The 23,176-nt window shown below is 41.7% G+C and overlaps 1 protein-coding gene across 1 annotated transcript in view; it reads left to right on the forward strand.

The window, feature by feature from the left end:
* Window positions 1–9,998: 9,998 nt before the first annotated feature.
* Window positions 9,999–23,176, forward strand: part of rbbp8 (retinoblastoma binding protein 8) — a 141,811-nt gene continuing 128,633 nt past the window's right edge. Inside the window, exons 1-2 of the mRNA XM_059983862.1 lie at window positions 9,999–10,073; window positions 19,430–19,499. The gene's annotated coding sequence lies outside the window, so the exon portion shown is untranslated. The remainder of the gene's footprint in view (window positions 10,074–19,429; window positions 19,500–23,176) is intronic.

Consider the following 23,176-nt stretch of genomic DNA (forward strand, 5'->3'; position numbering starts at 1 on the left):
GAACCCCACAAATTCACCACTCTCCGGCTAAAGAAATTCCTCCTCATCTGCATTCTAAAAGGGTGGCCCTCTATTCTGAGGCTGTGTCCCTGGTCTTAGACACTCCTGCCATAGGAAACATCCTCTCCACATCCACTCTAACAAGGCCTTTCAGCATTCGATAGGTTTCATTAAATTAATGTTCACAACATTATTATCACAACATAGGGGATATTTCTTTACTCAGAACATACTGAGTATGCTGCTAATGTGTTGGACAGTTGAGACTAGACACATTTAATGAGAAGCTAGATAAGACAGGAGGAAGGCAGGAGACTGGGGCTGAGAGGGAAAATGGATTATCTGTGATGAAATGGCAGCGACTTGATGCTCCAAGTAGCTGCTATTATATCTTATGGTCTAAGAATGTGAGGAAGAAAGAAATAGATTGGTGTTAGATGAATGAGAGTTAAAAGCTGGCAGTCCCGTCACAGTTACGCGCGGTAAGTATTGGCCAATGAACAAAGTGGCCTGTCTCTGAGTTATATCTGGTAACAAAAACATCATCATTTTATTGAGGGCAAATGCAGCAAAACATGAAAACTGTTGAGGAGAAATGTCATTTCATGGTATTTAATGATGTTGGCTGAAGGATAAATTTTATCTGAGGTGCATTGGAAACTCTCCAGTTTTTTAAACAATATTAGGATCTACAATATCTAACTGAAAGGGTCAGCAAGTCTTGGGCTTAACATCTCCTAAAAAGGACACTTCTGATGTAGTAGAATTAAGTCCTGGCCTAGGATTGAACCTCAAGCCTTCATTTGCAAGCTGGAACCTACCTCAGAGTCATGACTAATATGTGGTTTCTTTGGCAGATTAAATGTGGGCATTTCTCCATGTAAATTCCAGCAAGTACTGGGATTTGCTTCACGGGTATCCATATCCAAATGTAAATGAAGTGTGCCTGTTAAGCAGTGCCTATCACCAAAGATCCTCACCAACTAGGCCACGCTTCTCTCTCATTGAAGCCATCAGGCAAAAAGTACAAGTGCCTTGAGATTTGCACCAAGAGGTTCAAGAATGATAACTACCCTTCAACCATTAGGCTCTTAAGCAATAGACGATAATTACACTCATCTATTGAGTTGTTCCAACAACCAATGATCTCACTTTAAGGACTCATCTTGTTATGTTATGTTCTCATTATTTATTGCTATTTATTTATAGTTGTATTTTAACAGTTTGTCATCTTCTATGCTCTTGCTCTATCATTGATCCTATTTACAGTTACCATTCTATAGATTTGCTGAGTATATGTGCAGGAAAAAGGATCTCAGGGTCGTGTTTGGTGACATGTATGTATTCTGAAAATAAAGTTTACTTTGAACTTTGAGCATTCGTGTCTGTGCATACACGGTGCTGGAGCTTACTAAGCTTAATAGAAGTTTCCAGCATTTCAGCCGAGGACTGAGAAAGGGTCTCGGCCCAAAGTGTTGACTGTTTATTCCTTTCTATTGCAGGTCAGGCAGCACCTGAGCTCCTCCAGTATTTTTCTATGTGTCAGTCTGAGTGCAGATCTTGTTCCAGGTTGATTTCAATGCAGATTTTATGGTTGTGTGAGAGAGAAAAAAAATAACAATAACCTTGCACCCAGCATCAGCAATACCAAGGACTTCAGGAAGCAGAAGGCAGGAAAACACGTGTCAGTCGTCATTGAGGGGTCAGTGCTGGAAACGGTAAGCAGCTTTAAGTTCCTGAGCATCAACATCCCAGAGAATCTATCTTGGGACCAAAACAGACAGACAGACAGACATACTTTATTGATCCCAAGGGAAGTTGGGTTTCGTTACAGCTGCACCAACCAAGAATAGTGAAGAAATACAGCAATATAAAACCATAAATAATTAAATAATAATAAGTTAATCATGGCAAGTGGATAAAATAAGTCCAGGACCCGCCTATTGGCTCAGGGTGTCTGACACTCCGAGGGAGGAGTTGTAAAGTTTGATGGCCACAGGTAGGAATGACTTCCTATGACGCTCAGTGTTACATCTCGGTGGAATGAGTCTCTGGCTGAATGTACTCCCCTGTCTAACCAGTACATTATGGAGTGGATGGGAGTCATTGTCTCCCATTGATGCAATCACAACAAAGGTGTGTTAGCAGCTCCACTTTGTTAGGGGTTTGAGGAGATTTGGAATTGTCCCCAAATCTTCTGTGAATTTCTATAGTTGTACAGTAGAGTGCATCCTGAGTAGTTTCACCACAGCCTGGCATGGAGGCTCTGGCAACAGGATTGCAAAAGGAGCTGCAGAGAGTGTAGACTTACCCAGCTCCACCATGGACAACATCCTCCCCACCATCAAGGACATCTTCAAGAGTTCGTGCCTCAAGAATGCAGCAACTGTCACTAAGGTCTGTTACCATCCAGGACATGCCCTCTTCTCATAACCACGATCAGGAAGGAGCTACAGGAACCCGCAGACTCTCAAGCAATTAATTACAAACAGCTTCTTATTCTCTACCATCAGATTTCTGAATGGACCATAAACGTATGTATACTTCTTTGTTTTTCCTTTCTTTGCACTTTATTTCTTAATTTACAGTAATTTTAGTTTTTGCACTGTATTTCTGCCATAAAACAACAAATTTCATGACGTTTGTCAATGATTCTAAACCTGATTCTCAAAAAAAAGAGGCTTCGTTTTCTTAATTTGTTGCAATGTTTCACTTATTTAACTGTATTTTAAACATTTTAGATAATGGTTATATTTCAGAATATTTTTAGCTACTGTATACTTATAATGACACAGATTAGGCCCCAGGAAGTAATTTTATTAATTCTATATCCCTCTCTCTGCATTCTTGCAACTTTCTCTCTTTCTCTCTCACTCACACACGTCATCATCTTATTCTTTTAAGACTATGATATATAAGAGCAGAATTAAGCCATTTAGCCCATTGAGTCTGCTCCACCATTTCATCATGGCTAATCCATTTCCCTCTCAGCTCCATTCTCCTGCCTTCTACCCATATCCCTTCATGCCCTGACTAATCAAGAACCTATCAACCCTTGCCATAAATATGCCCAATGGCTTGGCCTCCACAGCCACCTGTGGCAATGAATTCCACAGATTCACCACTCTCTGGCTAAAGATATTCCTCTTCATCTTCATTCTAAATGGTCACTCTCTATTCTGAGGCAGTCCTCCACCATAGGAAAAATGCTCTCTACTTCCATTCTATCGAGGCCATTCAACATTTGATAGACAATAGACAGTAGGTGCAGAAGTAGGCCATTCAGCCCTTCTAGCCAGCACTGCCATTCACTGTGATCATGGCTGATCATACACAATCAGTACCCCGTTCCTGCCCTCTCCCCATATCCCTCGACCCCGCTATCTATAAAAGCTCTATCTAACTCTCTCTTGAATGCATCCAGAGACTTGGCCTCCACTGCCTTCTGGGGCAGAGCATTCCACATATCCACCACTCTCTGGGTGAAAAAGTTTTACCACATCTCTGTTCTAAATGGCCTACCCCTTATTTTTAAACTGTGGCCTCTAGTTCTGGACTCACCCATCAGCGGGAACATGCTTCCTGCCTCCAGCATGTCCAATCCCTTAATAATCTTATATGTTTCAATCAGATCCCCTCTCATCCTTCTAAATTCCAGTGTATACAAGCCCAATTGCTCCAATCTTTCAACGTATATCAGTCCTGCCATTCCAGGAATTAACCTTGTGAACCTACGCTGCACTCCCTCAATAGTAAGAATGTTCTTCCTCAAATTTGGAGACCAAAACTGCACACAATACTCCAGGTGGGGTCTCACCAGGGCCCTGTACAGGACCTCTTTATTCCTATACTCAATTCCTCTTGTTATAAAGGCCAGCATGCCATTAGCTTTCTTCACAGCCTGCTGTACCTGCATGCTTGCTTTCATTGACTGATGTACAAGAACACCTAGATCTCATTGTACTTCCCCTTTTCCTAACTTGACTCCATTTAGATAGTAATCTGCCTTCCTGTTCTTGCCACCAAAGTGGATAACCTCACATTTATCCACATTAAACTGCATCTGCCATATATTTGCCCACTCACCCAACCTGACCAAGTCACCCTGCATTCTCAATACATCCTCCTGACATTTCACACTGCCACCCAGCTTTGTGTCATCGGCAAATTTGCTCATGTTACTTTTAATCCCTTCATATAAATCATTAATGTATATTGTAAACAGCTGCGGTACCCCACTGGTCACAGCCTGCCATTCCGAAAGGGACTCTTTGACTAGCCATTCGCTACTCTTTGTTTCCTGTCAGCCAGCCAATTTTCAATCCATGTCAATACTCTGCCCCTAATACAGGGGTGGGCAAACTTTTTGACTTGTGGGCCACAAAGGGTTCTAAAATTTGACAGGGGGGCCGGACCAGGAGCAGATGGACGGAGTGTTTTGGTAATACACCTCATAAGAGAAAATAAAATATCATGGGATATGTAGAAAACATGTGCTTTAATTTCAATTGAAAATGAACAAATGCATTACAACAAAATATCTGTCTTTGAAGTCCCATGGTATTTAGCTATTTATTGAAATGACTTTTAAAACACTGAAAATTAAATGAATAAAATTTAAAGCACTGAAAATTCTGTTATCCTTCAAGATATTATCATCATCACTCTCCTCCTGCCTGTCTTCATTTCAAAAACAGTAGGAGATGCAGGTCTACTTGTCCTGCTCCTTCTTATTCAATTGTCCCCTGTGCCAAAACTCAACAACGACCAGCACAAGGACAGAACAGTGATAGCGCGCCAGTATGCGGAGCGCGTTATTTGATCTGGAGCGCATTTTTTATTTTGAGAACGTACATGCACCTGCGCACTACTCATGTCCATCACTTAACAGAAATGACATGTAACATGTAAGGCTTATTGAAAAAATATTTTCAAATGCATTTTTTACATAACACAACGAAGAAACTTATTTTTAATTTCAGTGGGAACAGTGTTGTTGGCCTCCCTTTTTAGCCAGCGCATCAAAGTCTGGATTTAGTTTTGTTGTGGCGATTCTCAGGATGGATCTGAGGTGTTGGTCAGTTAACTTGGATCTGTGGCTGGCTTTGTTGATGTTCATGACGCTGAACGCCTGTTCACACAAATAGGTCAAGCCGAATAAAGAGTAAAGCGCAAATGTGGAGTAATACGCTACACCTCAACAAAGGTCAATGTGTAGTGGTGTGCTACATGCAGCGCTAAAATTTCGACACGGAGTCGGTAACTGCAGTCGAAGAAAAAAACTTTATTCGAAATCCCCAGCCTCACTTTTAAGCCTCCCTCAACCTGCCCCCATGCCGCAGAGGCTCCAAAGCTCTGTGCTCGCAAATCCCCGCAGGCTATCTCCCTTAGCCGGAACACTGGCTAATTGTGCGCCGGTTCGGATGTGCCAGGAAATGGGTCGCCACAAATGTATATAGAGTGCGTCATCTATTGGGAAAACGCCAGAATTGCGGGGAAAAAATGTTAACAAGGTTTATTAATATAATTTCATCAAGTTCTGCGGGCCGGATTAAAAAGCTTAATGGGCTGCATATGGCCCGTGGGCCGTAGTTTGCCCATGCCTGCCCTAATACCATGTCCCCTAATTTTGCCCACTAATCTCCTATGTGGGACTTTATCAAAAGCTTTCTGGAAGTTCAAGTACACTACATCCACTGGCTCTCCCTTGTCCATTTTCATAGTTACATCCTCAAAAAACTCCAGAAGATTAGTCAAGCATGATTTCCTTTCATAAATCCATGCTGACTCGGACTGATCCTTCTACTGCTATCCAAATGTGTCGTAATTTCCTCTTTTATAATTGACTCCAGCATCTTTCCCACCACTGACGTCAGGCTAACCGGTCTATAATTCCCTGTTTTCTCTCTCCCGCCTTTCTTGAAAAGTGGGACAACATTAGCCACCCTCCAATCAGCAGGAACTGTTCCTGAATCTATAGAATCCACAATTTCTAGAGTCACCTCTTTAAGTACCCTGGGATGCAGACCATCAGGTCCTGGGGACTAATCAGCCTTCAGACTCAACAGTCTATCCAACACCGTTTCTTGCCTAATATACATTTCCTTCAGTTCATCCTTTACCCTAGTTCCTTTGGCCACTATTACATCTGGGAGATTGTTTGTGTATTCCCTAGTGAAGACAGATCCAATGTACCTATTCAACTCATCTGCCATTTCCTTGTTCCCCATAATAAATTCACCCGTTTCTGTCTTCAATGGCCCAATTTTGGTCTTAACTATTTTTTTTGCTATTCACATACCTAAAGAAGCTTTTACTATCCTCCTTTATATTCTTTGCTAGTTTACCTTCATACCTCATTTTTTCTTGGCGTATTGCCTTTTTTGTTATCTTCTGTTGCTTTTTAAAAGCTTCCCAGTCCTCCGGTTTCCCGCTCATCTTTGCTATGTTATACTTCTCTCTTTCATTTTTATACTGCCCTTTACTTCCCTCATCAGCCACGGCCGCCCCTTACTCCCCTTAGGATCTTTCTTCCTCTTTGGAATGAACCGATCCTGCACCTTCTGCATTATTCCCAGAAATACCTGCCATTGTTGTTCCACTGCCTTCCCTGCTAGGGTATTGTTCCATTGAACTTTGACCGGCTCCTCCCTCACAGTTCCATAGTTCCCTTTGTTCAATAGGCTTCAATGAGATTCCCCCCTCCCCCCCCCCACCGTCATTCTTTTGAATTCCAGACCCAGACCATCAAAAGCTTCTCATATGATAAGCCTTTTGATTCTGGAATCATTTTCGTGAATATTCTTTGAACCCTGTCCAATGTCAGCAAATTCTTTCTGCGGTAAGGGGCCCAAAACTCCAAGTGATGCCTCACCAGTGCTTCACAAAGGCTCAACATTACATCTGTGCTTTTATATTCTCATCCATTAAGTGACACCCTGGACTCTTGGAATAGCAAATTAACCTCTCTCTTCCGAAACATTGTCACTACCTCCTCCCATAGGTGCTGTCTGGCCTGCTGAGTTCTGCCAGCATTTTGTGTTTTTAACCTAACTGGACATCTTTGAGATTTGGAAGATAATTAGAGCAACCAAAAGATACAATAGTGCTTTGAGATGTGCTGTCATCTCACTGCTTCTGTGACACAGATTCAGCCCTGAGGAGCAGCTAAAATGGTGCCAGAAGGCAACTTCTTCAAGCTCATCTGTGAAGCAGCTTAAATTCCTCTCTTTAAAGTCTCCTCTTTCCTTTTCAAGGTGGCTGGGGTTCTGTCGGAGTCAGTGATCTACCGCTGCACTCAAGCTGTGGTGGGTTCCAGCTCTTGGAGCTCACCGAACGGCTGTATTTTCAACATCTCCAGGAGCAGCCTGGGAGATGAGTGCCTTTGGGACGCGGCCTCGGGCAGCCCGTGGACGTTCGACTCCTCGCCGGTGTCGCCAACTGAAGTGACACAGGAGATTGGAACATCGGGACAACGGGTGCTGGAAGAGTCTGCTCTTGAGCAATTGCTCTCTCTTTCTCAGTGGTGGTGGGGTGGGGGGGAAGAGTCTGTTGGTTCTCGAGTCAGGTGGGCTCGAATAAGCAATGTAACATCGAAACAGCAAGTTCTTAGTGTCCCCTCTCACTGTGGCGGGTCTCAGTGCCTTGTTAGTGGCAGGTCAAAGTGCTGGGTTACAGACTGTGGCTTTTGAACTCTGGATCATGGTGTCTTCAGTGACTTTGCTATTGCTTGTGTGGTGATTGGTGGAGGGGGGGCTGATGTTTTTGCTGGAACAAGTGGGGGATGGGAAGGAGGTGGGTTAATGCTTTGCTTGTGTGTGGGAGGGGGAGGGCGGCTTTGGGGCTCGAACATTTTTCTGTCATTCATTCTTTGGGGCTTTTCTGTTTCGTGAATGTCCGCGAAGAGTAGGAATTTCAGGTCGTATATTGTATACGTTCTCTGCTACTAAATTGAACCATTGGTGTGGTCTGTGGACAGTTTGCATGTTCTCACTGTCCCCTGTTGCATGGGTTTCCTCTGGCTGCTTCAGTTTACTCCCACTTCCTCAGAAAGTGTGGTGTGGTAGGTTGATTGGGCACTTTAAATTTTCCCTTCTCGTGTATAATTATGAGGTTGACAGGAATGTGTAAAGAATAAAACGGGATTAGTCTAGAATTCGAGCAAATATGTATGTAGTTGGCATGGACTGGATGGGCGGAAAGGCCTGACTCCAGGCTGTATAACTCAATGTCTCCGTGCTGCCAGATAGTCATGGAGAAAACATTCAAACTCTGCTTAATCAGCATTGAAGATCAGGAGTTCAATCCTCATCCTTGGAGCTACGAGGCAGCTCCAGAGACTACCTGCTTTGTTACTTATTTCAAATACTTTTTGAGTGGTGCTGAATGTCATTGCTATTGAATAAGCAACAAGTTTAATGAGGCAAAACTGGGACAATGGCTTTGTTATCTGTCAAATGTTGAAGCTTATTGCCAGCTGTCCATTTCAACTGTTGTGCAAAATTGTTTCCTCGCGCCAGACCCGAATGAACCTCAGAAGGCTTTCCTCCATCCACATTCTGGCCATAGCTAAGCTTATGTGTGAGACGCCCCTATCTCTGAGCAGTGAATGTGGCCAACTGAGCAAATATGAAAATACAATTCATCCAAATGTCCCAAGCTCTTGCCCTGGTGTACTAGAGATATCACACTACAATGCTCAATTCATGTGGAAAGTAACACTCTGATTTGCTTTTTTAATGTTAGGTCTGTAACATCAGTTCTCCTTCTGTCACTGCAGATGCTGCCTGAGTTTCTGGCATATTTCCAATGTCTCTGTATTATTTCAGTCTTCCATGTTATTTTCTTGTGCATAGGAGATTCTGCAGATGCTGGAAATCCAGGACTGAAGAAGGGTCTAAGCCCAAAACATTGACACTCATTTCTATCGATGTTGCTGGAACAGATCCTTACATTCCATTTGGGTGGCCTCTAACCTGATGGCATGCACATTGATTTCTCAAACTTCCATTAATGCCCCACCACTCCTTTACCATTTCCCATCCCCTTTTCCCTTGGTTCTTGGTCCAAAATATTCCGCATGGAATTTAAACTGGAGGCGTCGGAGGGTGGATCCTCTCTCACCTTATCTCCTTACCTGCCCATCACCTCCCTCTGGTGCACTTTCTCCCCTTTTCTTTTCTCCGTGGCCTTCTGTCTCTTTCACCAATTTACTTCCCAGCTCTTTACTTCATCCCCTCCCCCTTCAGGCTTCACCTATCACCTCACACAACACACTGGAGGAACTCAGCAGGTCGGGCAGCATCCGTGGAAACGAAGAGTCAACTTTTCGGGCCGAGACCCTTTGTCACCAATCACCTTGTGTTTCACTCTCTCTCCTCCCCTCCCCCCACACACCTTTTAAATCTACTCCTCAGCTTTTTTTCTCCAGTCCTGCCGATGAGTTTCGGCCCAAAACGTCGACTGTTTACTCTTTTCTTAGATGCTGTCCGCCCTGCTGGGTTTCTCCAGCATTTTGTGTTCCTCATGAAGGCAGTATCCATCATTAAGGACCCTCACCACCCTCTCCGTGTTTCTACCATCTGTACAGTACAGTAGCCTGAAGACCTACACCGAACATTTTAGAGACAACTTTTTTTTCTCTCTATGGCATCCGATTTCTGAACCGTCCGTAAACCCACGAACATTTGTCTTTTGCAATATTTTTGTATCTTCCAGCCTTCTTTTTAAATCTCTTGCACTGGACTGCTGTTGTAAAGCCACACATTTCACGTCACCTGTCCGTGATAATAAACCTGATTCTGGTTCTGTTAGGTTTATTTTGGGAGGAACTCTGCAGTAAATCCAATTAGGAAGCACCGAGCAACTCCGCCCTACACTCGTGCCAAGTCTGTGCCGGCAGGCGCTGGAACACCATTCATTTCCTATTGGCTGAAACCCGAGTCAATCATCAAACCCCGCCCCATCTTCGTGACGTAGTTTCCGGCTGCCTTGCTTGCCGCCTTGCTTCGAAGTTGGTTCTTCAGTTGGAGCAACCGGTGATTCAATCCTTGAAACCCCCTTTAAGGGCGGAGGTAAGAAAAGCAGGGTGAGGGTGAGGGGGGGGGGCAGAGGCACTTAGCAGAGAATAGGGGATGTGGGAATAAGACGGGACAAAGTGGAGGGAACAACTGTGTGTGGAAGCGCGGGCTGCAGATGCCGGCATCTGATGCAGGAGCAGACCGCCTGAGGAGCTCGGCGAGCCGGGCAGTGGACCTGCAGCCGGAGGGGCCCGTCGACCAGTCGGATCAGGAGCATGCAACCGCTGTCCCTCTCCTTTCACACATGCTGCTCGACCCATCCGGGGGGGGGGGGGGGTTTGTTGTATTGCGAAGGCTGCAAGTCCCGAGAGGTCAAAGAGCAAATGCAGGTTCAGAATTAGGAGTTCAGCTGCCTGTGCGTTTGTGTGCAGAAAACATATAACACTACAGCGCAGGAGTAGGCTCTTCGGCCCATTGTGTCTGTGCCAACCCGATCTCTGTACTGCCATGATGCCAGTTTAAACTAAACCCATATGGTCTCTTTACCCTGCCTGTTCATGTGCCTGTCTCAATGCTTCCTTCTCCTATCCTGGCACTTATCATTCTATGCAAATACAAATTGCCTTGTGAGCCTCCTTTAAACTTTTCCCTCTCCCATCTTAGAGCTATATTCTGGCAATGTTTTCACCCTGAGGAATTTCATCTCATAATTTTATCTACAGGCCATCTCCAGGTAACGAATACGTTATGTTTTTACAGAGGTCCTTAAATGAACTTTGCCCATAAATTGGAAAATGCATGAAAATCATCCCATGGTAGCTAAATCTCTATAGTATTGTAATAAATGACATCAAAAACACAATACTGATAAGAAAGAGCAATTATTAAAAGAAAGAAAACTAGTTCTGCCATTCATCGGAATTAACATATGTAAATAATGTTGGACTTTTGAATTTTGTACATATTGTAACACAAAATGCTGGAGGAACTCAGCAAGCCACACAGCATCTATGGAAGAGAAAAAATAGTCGACTTTTCTCCCATTCAGATGAAGGGTCTTGGCCCAAGTGATTATCTGTTTACTCTTATCCACAGGTGCTGCCTGGCCTGCTGAGTTCCTCCAGCATTTTGTGTCTGGTGCTTGCATTTCCAGCATCTGCAGATTTTCTCTTATTTGTACATAATGGTGTCATTTGTAATCTGGGGATGGCCTGTACTTCTATCAGATCATCCCTCAGCTACTGATCCTCCAGTGAAGCCAATCCAAGTTTGTCCAGTCTCCCTGTATTTCTAATATTCTTAGATCGAGACAACATCCTCATACACTTATGCATCTTTATCAAAGCACCTTCCTTTGGGTAATGTACAAACCAGAATGTTGCATAATACTCCAAATGTGCCTAATCAGCTGTAATGTGACTTCAGAGGTTCAAAGGACTTGCTGATCTCTTAACTGATAAGGCAAGTATGCCTGCTTTATTGTCCTATCCACTTCTGTTGATATATCAATGCTGCAATAGTCCTGTCATTTACCATATAGTTTGGTCATGATTTTACCCCCTGGAATGTGCAATCTCATACTTGCCAGGACAAATTCATTTATTGTTTCTCTGTCCATATTTCCATCTGATCTGTTGCTAACTAACTTTTGACAGCCTTTCTCACAATGCACAAAACACTAATTTGTATGTCACCAGCTGTCTTTAGCAGTTAGCTTAACTACATTTTCATTGAAATTGTTATACATACAATAACAGAGGACTCAGCACTGATTCTCGTGGAACTAGGAGATGAAATCATGAGCAAGTTATACAGTAAGTGGCAGGACCCTTGTAGCATTGATGTAGAAGAATGGAGGTGCAAGTTTATAGTTTACTGAAAGTGGCAACACAAGTGAACAGGGCAGTAAACCAGGCAAACAGCATTCTTGCCTTCATCAGTCAGGGAAATGGGAAGTCACATTGTAGCTTGTTAGGCATATTTGGCATATTGTGCAGCATTCTGTTGCATTACAAGTTACAAATCTCTGGTCAGAATAATATTCCTTCACCATTACCCTTGGTCTTCTATGTCTAAGTCAATTTTAAATAATTACCAACTTTCCATGGATCCCATGCATCTTAATCTTCTGGATCAGTCTACCACGGGGGATCTTGTTGAAAGCTTTACTACTGTTAATCACCTTCATCAGCACCTCAAAAAAAAAACTCAATTGAGTTAGTTCTCCTCCTCAGAAGCCCATCCCTAAGAAGTCTGTACTTTTCTGGATGTGAGTATATTCTATAGTTAGGAAGCTTCTCCGGCAATTTTCCAACTACTGATGGAAGACCCACTGGCCTATAATTTCCTGGTTTGTCCCTTTTGCTCTTAAAAGAAAGGGGCAACATTGGCTGGTCCTCTGGGATATTGTCTGTGCTAAAGGAGATACAAATAACTTTTGTGAAGGCCACATCAATCTCTTGACCCCCCTCAATAATTTAGGATAGATCCCAATAGGCCAGGGAATTTATCCACCTTAATGTTATGCAAGAGAACCAAATCAACACCTTCTTGATATAAGTATACCCTAGAATAGCAGCATTCTCCTCCCTGATCTTACTGTCCTTTATGTCCTCCTTGGTGAATACATATGTGATTAGTACTGCCCATGTTCTCTGGCTCCAGGCATAAATTCCTTCCTTTGTTTTTGAATGATCCTGTCCTCTCCTGAGTTAAAACTCTCTTGTTTTAAATGTATGTATAAAATGCCTCAGGTTTGCCTTAACACTACTGTCCAATGACATTTAATGGCGCCTTTTAGCTCTCCTTGTTCCCTGCTTAAGTTCTTTCTTGTATCTTTTGATATTCTTTGAGGGCCCTGTCCAGTCTTAGCTTCCTTAACCTCACATATGAGGTCTTTAAATGACTCCCACATATCAGATGTGGACTTGTGCAACAACAGCTCTTCCCAATCTGTTCTCTCCGGCTCCTGCCCAATAAAATATAATTACCAGTTTAGCACTTCTCTCTGAGGTTCAGTGGTATCTACAATTATCTTAAAACTTAGTACTGGTGAGTTGACCATCAGTATTGTCCATGTCTTCTGAACTGACCAGACTTGATGATCAAACAGTAAACTTCAGGAGAGTTTGCAGTTTGTGCACTTTGGTGGGGGCTTTGATTAGGCCAGACGATGTGGTGAAAGATTTGAGATTAGTGCTGTGGCTAGGCATTTAGGTCTGCATTAATTCTCAGTTAGTGAAGTGCGAGTGCTGTGTTAGAGGGTTAAAGCTTGATAACTTCTTCATCTAGACTGGAAAGAAAGAGGAGAGTTCATATTAAAAAAAAGGGAGGGAAGGGATGGAGCAGGAGTTGGCAGGTGATAGATGAGGTGAGGTAGCAGGAAGATGAAGGAAAAAGAGAATTGGAATCATCAAGTCTGGTCAGTTCAGAAGCTGGGAGGTGATAGGTAGAAGTGATAAAGAGCTGAAGATGATGGCATGTTAGAACTATAACATATAATTCAGGCCTCAACTGGTGTATAATTCTGAAAGTGACACTGTAAGTGAGATCTGATTGTATTAGAGTACAGAAGAGACTTAACATTTTCAGTGTGGAGAAATCTTGGCTGTGAGGAAAGATGGGATAGAATGATGTTGGGATGAGGTTATAGAGAAGGTTTATTTCTTGGCAGAAAGGTAGGTCATTGTGTCTTAAAATAATTGGTAGGGAGTGATTAGAGGGCAGATGTGTTATTTTTAGCCCCAACATGAGTATGGTGGAGGTTTAGATTTCAGTGTTGGCGTGTGGATCATTGGAGACAAAAACTCATTGTTTAAACAAATACTGCATGTGCATGTAAAGCTGTGAACCACTGAGTTCGAGTCCAAGAGCTACAACATAGGATTATGCTGGATTTCTTTTCTAGAGCTAATTGCATGAAGTGGGTTATTCAGTTTTTTTTGGTTTATCCTGTGCTCTTGCAATTGAACTAGAAAAATGCTTTTCGCTGAGGTTGACAGGATTTGATCCAAACTTTGTGTGCCGTCTGCATGGACTTTGTATGTTTTACCTGTGACCACTTGGGATCCCACAGGTACTCAGTCCAGTTTTCTCCTCTTTCCCCAGGAATGTGCTAGTTGGTTAATTGGCTGCTCTAAATTACCAACACAAGAAAGTCTGCAGATGCTAGAAATCCCAAGCGCATGCACAAAATGCTGAAGCATCTATGGAAATCAATAAAATACTCTAAATTTTTCCCTCAGTGTAGCTAAGTCATGTGAGGTTGATGGGATCCAGGGAAGTAAGGTGATGCTGGGAGCCATTGTGCACCCAGAGGATAAATGGTCTTCTGCATTGTATTAAGTAAGTAATTTGATGTTTAAGATGTCCATGTATCCAATAAACCTAATAGAATATTAATCTTATTTGTCATAACCAAAATAAAATGCAAATCAAAGGAGGCTCTGCTGAAACTGCAGGTTCTCCCCAGTTTATGAACACCAACTTGTGTTCCTTGCATACGAATAAGCTTTTGGAAGACTGGCAGGATCGATTTGCTGACAGTTACCATGTGAGAGTTTGCTTCTCGGACACATTTCTGACTTGCAAACTATTTGGGTTGTAAGCAGTTCACAGGCTTGTTGTTACCTGTTGTAACCCAGGGAAGACCTATACAATAGTCAACAAAACTATCATTGAATTTGCCTCAAGTTTTGATCTCAGAAGTGTAAAAGAGTTCTTACAGCATTTGAGGCACTGTAGAGTGTAGCTTCTTGTAACTAATGAGAATGAAGAAATATTAGTTTTAAAAGCTTGAAAAGATATGTCTGTGAGGTGATGGAATTTTAATGTCAATCTGTAAGAAATGGGAGCTTAAATGGGTCATTTGGTCTTTCAACCCTCGTCTGCCATTCACCAAGATCATGATTCATTTTATATTAGTGTTATTTTCCATCACTATCACCATATCTCTTATATTATTTTATTACCTGGAAATCTATCAGTCTCTATTTTGAATGAGCTTAATAACTAAACCTTTACAGTCCTTGAAAGTAAGAACATTCATCGTAGTCTGAGTGAAGACATTTTTTCTCATGTCAATTCTAAATAATTTAACCCTGATTCTCAAATGGTGTCCACTACACCAAGACTCCTTAGCCAGGAATAGCATTTGCTCTATATCCAGTTTGTCAAGTCCTTTTGAGAGGGTTGGGGGTTGGGATCTCTCATTCGTCTCTAAGCACTAAAGAATACTGTTTGAGTCCGCTCAATTTCTAGCCATCCACAGAACTAGTTTAGTGAATCTTTTCTGCACTGCTTCCATGATGTGCATATCTTTTCGGGGTGTGGTGAGCAAAACAGGCCACAATACTCTTGGTGCAGAATCATCAAGGACCTAATCAAATTGTCTTGTTACAAAGGCTTAACCTGTCATTGGACATCCCATTTGTGTGCTGCACCTGATTTTTTATTTTTGTTCACTTGTGTATGGGCACACACATTTCCTTTTGAACATCATCGCTACCCATTCACTCACCAGTTAACATTCTTTGTATATCTGGTGTGCACCAAATGGGAGACCTCTCATTTCCCATATTATTTTCTATCTACAATATTCTTGTCTATTCAGTTTGTCCCAGTCCACTTGAAGCCCCTTTATATCTTCTTAGATACTTAGAAATTGATATATTTTCCCCTCAACCTCTTTGTTTATTTTGGGTTGAAAGTCGCTGGAGCCCAAAAGTCACGGTCTGTGAACAGTTTGTTTGTTTTCACTCTTTGCTTTCTACTTAGTAACAGTTCAATGTTATGTCAGAATATTACCTCTGACTGTGTTCATACCTTGTGGAACTTTCAAAAATCTTCCAAGCATACAAGTGTATCACAGTTCCTATTTAGTTGTAGTTGTGTGAAGGACAAGGCCACATTATTACCAGGTTCAAAATTGGTCATTGTACAGTGGACCTGCTGTTTATCTTTGTTCTTTATAAAACTGTATAAAATAGTACTTCTTTAGTGTGCAACTATATAGTTGGTATGATCCTGGATCCTTTGGGTCACTAGGATCCAGGAACTAGCTACCTAGCAGATGCAAATCATTACAGTAAAAGATACTTAGATATCCATTTCTTCTGTGTTAGCCTGCAGGGCAATCAATGGTCAGAAGAAAGAAATAGGATTAAAAAGGAGAGACTGAATATCGCCTTCTACCTGTACACTTGATGATTTATTTGTTTAGAGATGCAGTATGGAATAGGCCCTTTTGACTCAGCAAGTCACACTGGCCAGCTACCCACCTATTTAATCATAGGGCAATTTATAATGACCAATTAACAGCGATTAATTTTCTACCTGTGGTTGTTAGTAACTCATGTTAAATCTGTGGCATGTGCAAAGCAACAGCCCAGTCCATCACAGGCAAAGTCCTTCCCACCAATCAGCATATCTATAATGTGCACTGCCACAGGAAAGCAGCATCCATCATCAACGACTACCACTGCCGAGGCCATGCTGTCTTCTCACTGCTGCCATCAGCAAGGAGGTATAGGAGCCTTAGGTTCCACACGGTCACGTTTAGGAGCAGTTATTGCCCTTCAGTCATCATGCTGCTTGAACCAGTGTGGATAACTTCATTCACCTCCACACTGAACTGATTCCACAACCTGCAGACCCACTTTCAAGAACTCTACAACTCATGTTCTCGGTTTTTTTGTTTATTTACAAGATTTTCTTCTTGTGCACATTGGTTGTCAGACTTTGTGTATACTTTTGTTATTGTTTCTATTGTGTTTCTTTGTTCCACTGTGAATATCTGCATAAAATGATTCTCAGGGTAGTATATCATGACATATACACACTTTGATAATAAATTTACTTTGCACTTTACCAAAGTAAATTTTATTATCAGAGTACATAAATGACACTGTGTACAATCCTGAGACACTCTTTTTGCGGGCATACAGGTGTCCCCCGTTTTTCGAACGTTCGCTTTATGACACTTGCTGTTACGAAAGACCTACATTAGTACCTGTTTTCGCTAACCAAAGAGGATTTTTGCTTTTACAAAAAAGACACCCGCTTTAAAAAGCAGGCCTTGCAAAAAGGCTATCCCCTTCTCACAATTCCTCCGTCTCTGCCTCATCTGCTCTCAGGATGAGGCTTTTCTTTCCAGGACGAAGGAGATGTCTTCCTTTTTTAAGCGAAGGGGCTTCCCTTCGTCCACCATCAACTCTGCTCTCAAACGCATCTCTCCCATTTCCTGCACATCTGCCCTCACCCCATCCACCCGCCACCCCACTCGGGATAGTGTTCCCCTTGTCCTTACCTACCACCCCACCAGCCTCCAGGTCCAACATATAATTCTCCGTAACTTCCGCCACCTCCAACAGGATCCCACTACCAAGCACATTTTTCCCTCCCCCCCCCCCCCTTTCTGCTTTTCGCAGGGATTGCTCCCTACACGACTCCCTTGTTCACTCATTTCCCCCCCCCCCCCCATCACCTCCCACCGATCTCCCTCCTGGTACTTATCCTTGTAAATGGAACAAGTGCTACACCTGCCCTTACACTTCCTCCCTCAACACCATTCAGGGCCCCAGACAGTCCTTCCAGGTGAGGCGACACTTCACCTGTGAGTCGGCTGGTGTGGGATACTGCGTCTGGTGCTCCCGGTGTGGCCTTTTATATATTGGCGAGACCTGACGCAGACTGGGAAACAGTTTCGTGGAACACCTATGCTCAGTCCGCCAGAAAAAGCAGGATCTCCCAGTGGCCACACATTTTAATTCCACGTCCCATTCCCATTCCGATATGTCTATCCTTGGCCTCCTCTATTGTCAAAATGAATCCAAACTCAGGTTGGAGGAACAACACCTTATATACCAGCTGGGTAGCCTCCAACCTGATGGCATGAACATTGACTTCTCTAACTTCTGTTAATGCCCCTCCTCCCCTTCTTACCCCATCCCTGACATATTTAGTTGTTTGCCTGTTCTCCATCTCCCTTTCGTGCTCCCCCTACCCTCCTTTCTTTCTCCTGAGGCCTCCCGTCCCATGATCCTTTCCCTTCTCCAGCTCTGTATCACTCGCCAATCACCTTTCCAGCTCTTAGCTTCATCCCACCCCCTCCGGTCTACTCCTATCATTTCGCATTTCCCCTCCCCCCTCTACTTTCGAATCTCTTACTATCTTTCCTTTCGGTTAGTCCTGACGAAGGGTCTTGGCCCAAAATGTCGACATCGCTTCTCCCTATAGATGCTGCCTGGCCTGCTGTGTTCTACCAGCATTTTGTGTGTGTTGTTGTTTCACCCACTTTATACGTGTGTTTACCCCAAAAAAGACTACAATGACTGTGAAACCTTGTGCAGGCAGTTGTTTGCGCATGCTTGTACGTGCATACTCACGTGCATATGTATGCATGTACATATGTAGGCGTGTACATGCACATGTGTGTACGTGCCGTTTTTTTCCTCCAAATTGATTTTGGCTTGCTGTCTTCCTGATTTTGATAAGTGAAACTACACCGTACAAACAATAATTTTATTTTATATAGGGTGTATATTTATCATATCATTCCTGCTTTTACTATATGTTAGTGTTATTTTAGGTTTTATGTGTTATTTAGTTTGATTTGGTAGGTTATTTTTTGGGTCCGGGAATGCTCAAAAAATTTTCCAATATAAATTAATGGTAATTGCTTCTTCGCTTTACAACATTTCGGATTACAAAAGGTTTCATAGGAACGCTCTACCTTTGGATTGGGGGTGGGGGGGGGGGGGAACCTGTACTTAGCAAATCTATAGAACAGTAACTGTAACCAGGATCTGTAAACCTGCTGAAGGGTCTCAGCCCAAAACGTTGACTGTACTCTTTGCTATAGGTGCTGCCTGGCCTGCTGAGTTCTTCCAGCATTTTGTGTATGTTGCTCTGTAAACTGTACACATCAGGAACTGTAATCTGTAAATAAATTGTGCAAATGCAGATAATAAATAATATAAATGAATAACGAGCATGAAATTACAAGATAAATGCATTCTTAAATGAATATAGTTATCCCTTTTTGTTCAAAAGCCTGATAGTTGACTATTCTTGAACCTGATAGTGTGAGTCCTGAGGTACTCGTATTTAATTTGGCTTTAATCTAGGTATTTTTGTAGATGCTAGCGTATGAGGAACTGTGTGAAATTTGAGTATCAGTTAAATTGAAGAGCTCAATTTGGTTTGCAGAGTTACTTAATTGGAATCATGATATTGCAATATGAAAAGGAAACATAGTTTTGTTTGTTTAAGTGACTGTGAGCTGTGATTTTATCAAAATCTGAACACTCAGTCCAAAATCTAAAGACCAGTGTTGAAATGTAACAAAATAATATATGTATAAACCAAACTCAATTGATACTTAGAGATTATTTTTGCATTATTTGTTGCAGAGGGGTTTGCTGGCTACATTCAAGACCTGAGAAACAAGTGGGTGTTGGTTTTAATTGAGAGTTTTAACAGGTTTGTGCTCTAACTTAAGAATTTCAAATTGACTTCACTGTAGGTGGATTATTAATTTATATAAAATTTATTCCAAATTATTTTTTTCACAAGTGTTGTGTGAAATTTAAAACAAAGCCTGTTAGAAGTCAGTTAAAAATGTAAGAAACTTCCATATTTGCCTTTCCATTACTGAGGCAGGATGGGGATGCCTGTGCTGTATGCTTATGCAGTAAAATGGATGTATTTAATATTTAAGTGCCTAATTTCAGAGTTACAGTGGGAAGGTGGCTGCTCCATGTAGTGTTATACAATATATTGAAGGTAATATCGAAAAATAATTACCAGGTAAAGTAATGCAATAATTACCAAATTTCTAGATGTATCCTTAATCAGGATTCTAAATAAAACAGGACAATGGAAAATTATGATTGCTGCCACAGACCACCAGATTTTCCTGCTTTTAGAAACTACATGGAAAACAAGTGTTCAATTCTCTTGAACAGCTGTTGATGGCTCTGGGCCTGTATTCACTGGAATTCAGAAGAATGAGGAGTGACTCGTTGAAACCCATCGAATGGCGAAAGGCCTTCATTGAGTGGATGTGGCGAGGATGTTTCCTATGGTGGGAGTGTCTAGGACCAGAGAACACAGCCTCAGGATTCTTTTAGAATGGAGATGAGGAGGAATTTCTTTAGCCAAGGAATGGTGAAACTGTGGAATTTGTTGCCACAGGCAGCTGTGGAGGCCAACTCATTTCATATTTAAGGCAGAGATTGATAGATTCTTGATTATTCAGGTCCTGAAGGGATACTGGGGAAAGGCAGGAGATTGGGGCTCAGAAGGAAAATGGATCAGCCATGATGAAGTGTCGGAGCAGACTCAATGGGCCAAATGACCTAATTCTGGTCCAATGTCTTATGGAAAAGTGCTGGCTTTTAACAGAACAGAGTTTTTTCACTGTTAGGTATTTGATCATGTCTTCTTTGGCTGTCCATTGATTTCGATGTTGACTGTGCTGAGAGTTTAGTCTCTGCAGGCACGTTTATGGGCCAAAAGACCAGTATTGGATCGGCACTGTCTCCCACATTGGTTGCATTTGCGATTTGACCAGTCTAGCACCGAATGTCTACGTTCATGACCTTCATATTTCTTCTGCCTTTTCGCCTCGATAGCTGGGATTGACTTCGTGATAATGCAGCACCAACTTCTTCTGTCCAAAGCATCTTTCTCCCAGATGTTGACATTCATGTCAGTGTTCTTCATCTGGCGCTTGAGCACATCTTGAGCACAGCTTCTGACCTCCATGCTTCTTCTTTCCCTCATGTAGCTCGCCATAGAAAACAGCTTTGGATAAACGATCATCGCTCATTTTTGTGACATGACCAGTCCCAATGCAGCTGAGAATCTGCGATGAGCGATTCTGCACTGACTGTCCCAGCACGTTTGAGCACCTCCACATCTGGTACCCTCTCTTGCCATTTGATGTGTAATATTTGGTGTAAATACCTGAGTTGTGTCTTGGTCAATTTCTTGATGTGCTTCCGATACAATGTCATTGTTTCAGTTGAATAAAGCAGAGATGTACACTTTGACCTTGGTTGCCATTTTAATGTCGTGGTGAGGCCAAAGTCGCTTCTGTATGTATACTGACTATGAATACAAATAAACTGGGTTGGCTGAAATTTTTCAAATTAATGTCATCATAACTTTTAGAATCAACTCCTGAAGCAGTAGGGGAGAAATGATTTTCATTCAGCATTTACCCAAGTGACTTATGGGGCTACTGTGAAGATTTTAGATGTGTGTTTTATTGTGAAGGTTTTATTTTTAACATGTATTGACTAGGTCCTGATATTTTCTTACAATCTACTGAAATTTTAATCCTCTAGCCCCAAATGCAATGGTTGACCTCAATGAAGATTCTGGCTTTTAATAAAGAATGTAATCTGAAGAACTATTTTTTACTCTGTTTTATCATAAAACTGTTTAAAATATTGTTAAGCGCGCTACTACCTCAGAATTTTTAAAAGAGAATTTATCATAAACTCCATCTTATTTTTGTCTAAAATTTATGGGGCCATTCTGATACTAAGTGGTTTAACAGAGGAATCTGAGTGGCGGCTGTGGGATGCTGGTATACAAGATAGTTTGAGAGTAAACTATTAAGCTCAAGGGTATCTCTTTTAAATAACTTAATACAGCATACATAAATGATGAATTAACAATAATCTTAACTGCAAAACTAGCTGTTGTTCTTCAGGAGGCAATAAGTGAATGGCAGGTGAGGTGGAAGGTGGCAAGGACTGACTGGGTGGATAGCCAGACTTTTTCCCCGGGTGAAAATGGCTAAATTGATGGGGCATAATTTTGAAGTGATTGGAGAAAAATATAGGGAGGATGTTAGAGGTAAGGTTTTTTTTACATCAAGAGTGGTGTGTGTGTGTGTGTGTGTGTGGAACATGCTGCCATGGGTTGTGGAAATGTCAGATATATTAGGAACATTTGAGAGACTCTTCGGCACATGGATGAGAGGAAATTAGGAATAGGTAGGAGGGAAGGATTAGATTGATGTTAGAGTAAGTTAAAGGTCCGCATAACTGCCTGGGCAAAAAGGACTGTGCTGTGCTGTGCTGTAATGTTCTAGGTATATTCTAAGATGGGTGACAGAAAGTCTTAATTAAGACCTCATGATTGAAGATTTTCTTTAAAAACATATGGATCTTCAACCATTGGAATCATTTCTTCAATGACCATAGTGCATAGTATTGCTGCAGAGCATCTTAATCTTCACCTAATATGATTTTGAAAGGAAGAATTATTTCAATGGAAGGACTTGATGGAAATCTAATGGTTATTTGGATCCCAAGGATGTTGCCACGGGCCTGGAAAATTAAGTGGATTTTCTAAGATATAGCGAGCTTCACAAAGCTTTAATTATTGATGTGATTTTTTTTGTATTTAAAACAAAATCTTTATGTTGGCCAGTGGGGGGTGCTGTGCAGTCATTGACAGCGTTATGTATACAGGAATAGAGAGAAACAAATTTATTAATAAGCAAGCTCCTAACTAGATTATTTGTTTTACTGAAAGATGTTAGTGAGGTTTCTGAGAATAAATCCTGTCTTCATTAATAGGAACACAAGAACAGACAGGGTTTCATTTTAAAGTCTTTAAAATGCCAGACCTGTGAAGGAGCAGAGTTGGTTTGGTACAGCACTGGAGTTTAAGTCTAGCTTTTTTTGTATGATCTCTTGTGTGGGACTTAAATTCCCTTCTGAGCCACAATTGAAGCTGAAGAGTAGTCTATATATTTATTTTAAAAAGAAATAAAGAGTATATTACTGGACTGTCGTATTGAATATTTTGTATAAAAACACATCACAATAACTAACTAGAATTTATTGACTCCAAGAAGCATTATAGCAGCTGATGAATGATTTAGGAACTCTTATTTTGGAGGTTCATAGTTTTTATCTAAATGTGTGAGGTGGCTGTTTTTAAAAATATGTGCATGGTATTAAAATAATTTATGGTGAAGCCTTGCATATAACATTTTGTTACAGATCATTCCATTTAACATACAGCACAGTAATAGTCATTCAACCCTAAATGGGTCTGGAAGTATTTATCATACATTGGCATCTCTTTACAGATGGTAAAATGAAAAAATGGTAAAATCGGTTTGTTATTGTTTT

Source organism: Hypanus sabinus, chromosome 1 (assembly GCF_030144855.1).
Source record: "Hypanus sabinus isolate sHypSab1 chromosome 1, sHypSab1.hap1, whole genome shotgun sequence".
NCBI classification, from domain to species: Eukaryota; Metazoa; Chordata; class Chondrichthyes; order Myliobatiformes; family Dasyatidae; genus Hypanus; species Hypanus sabinus.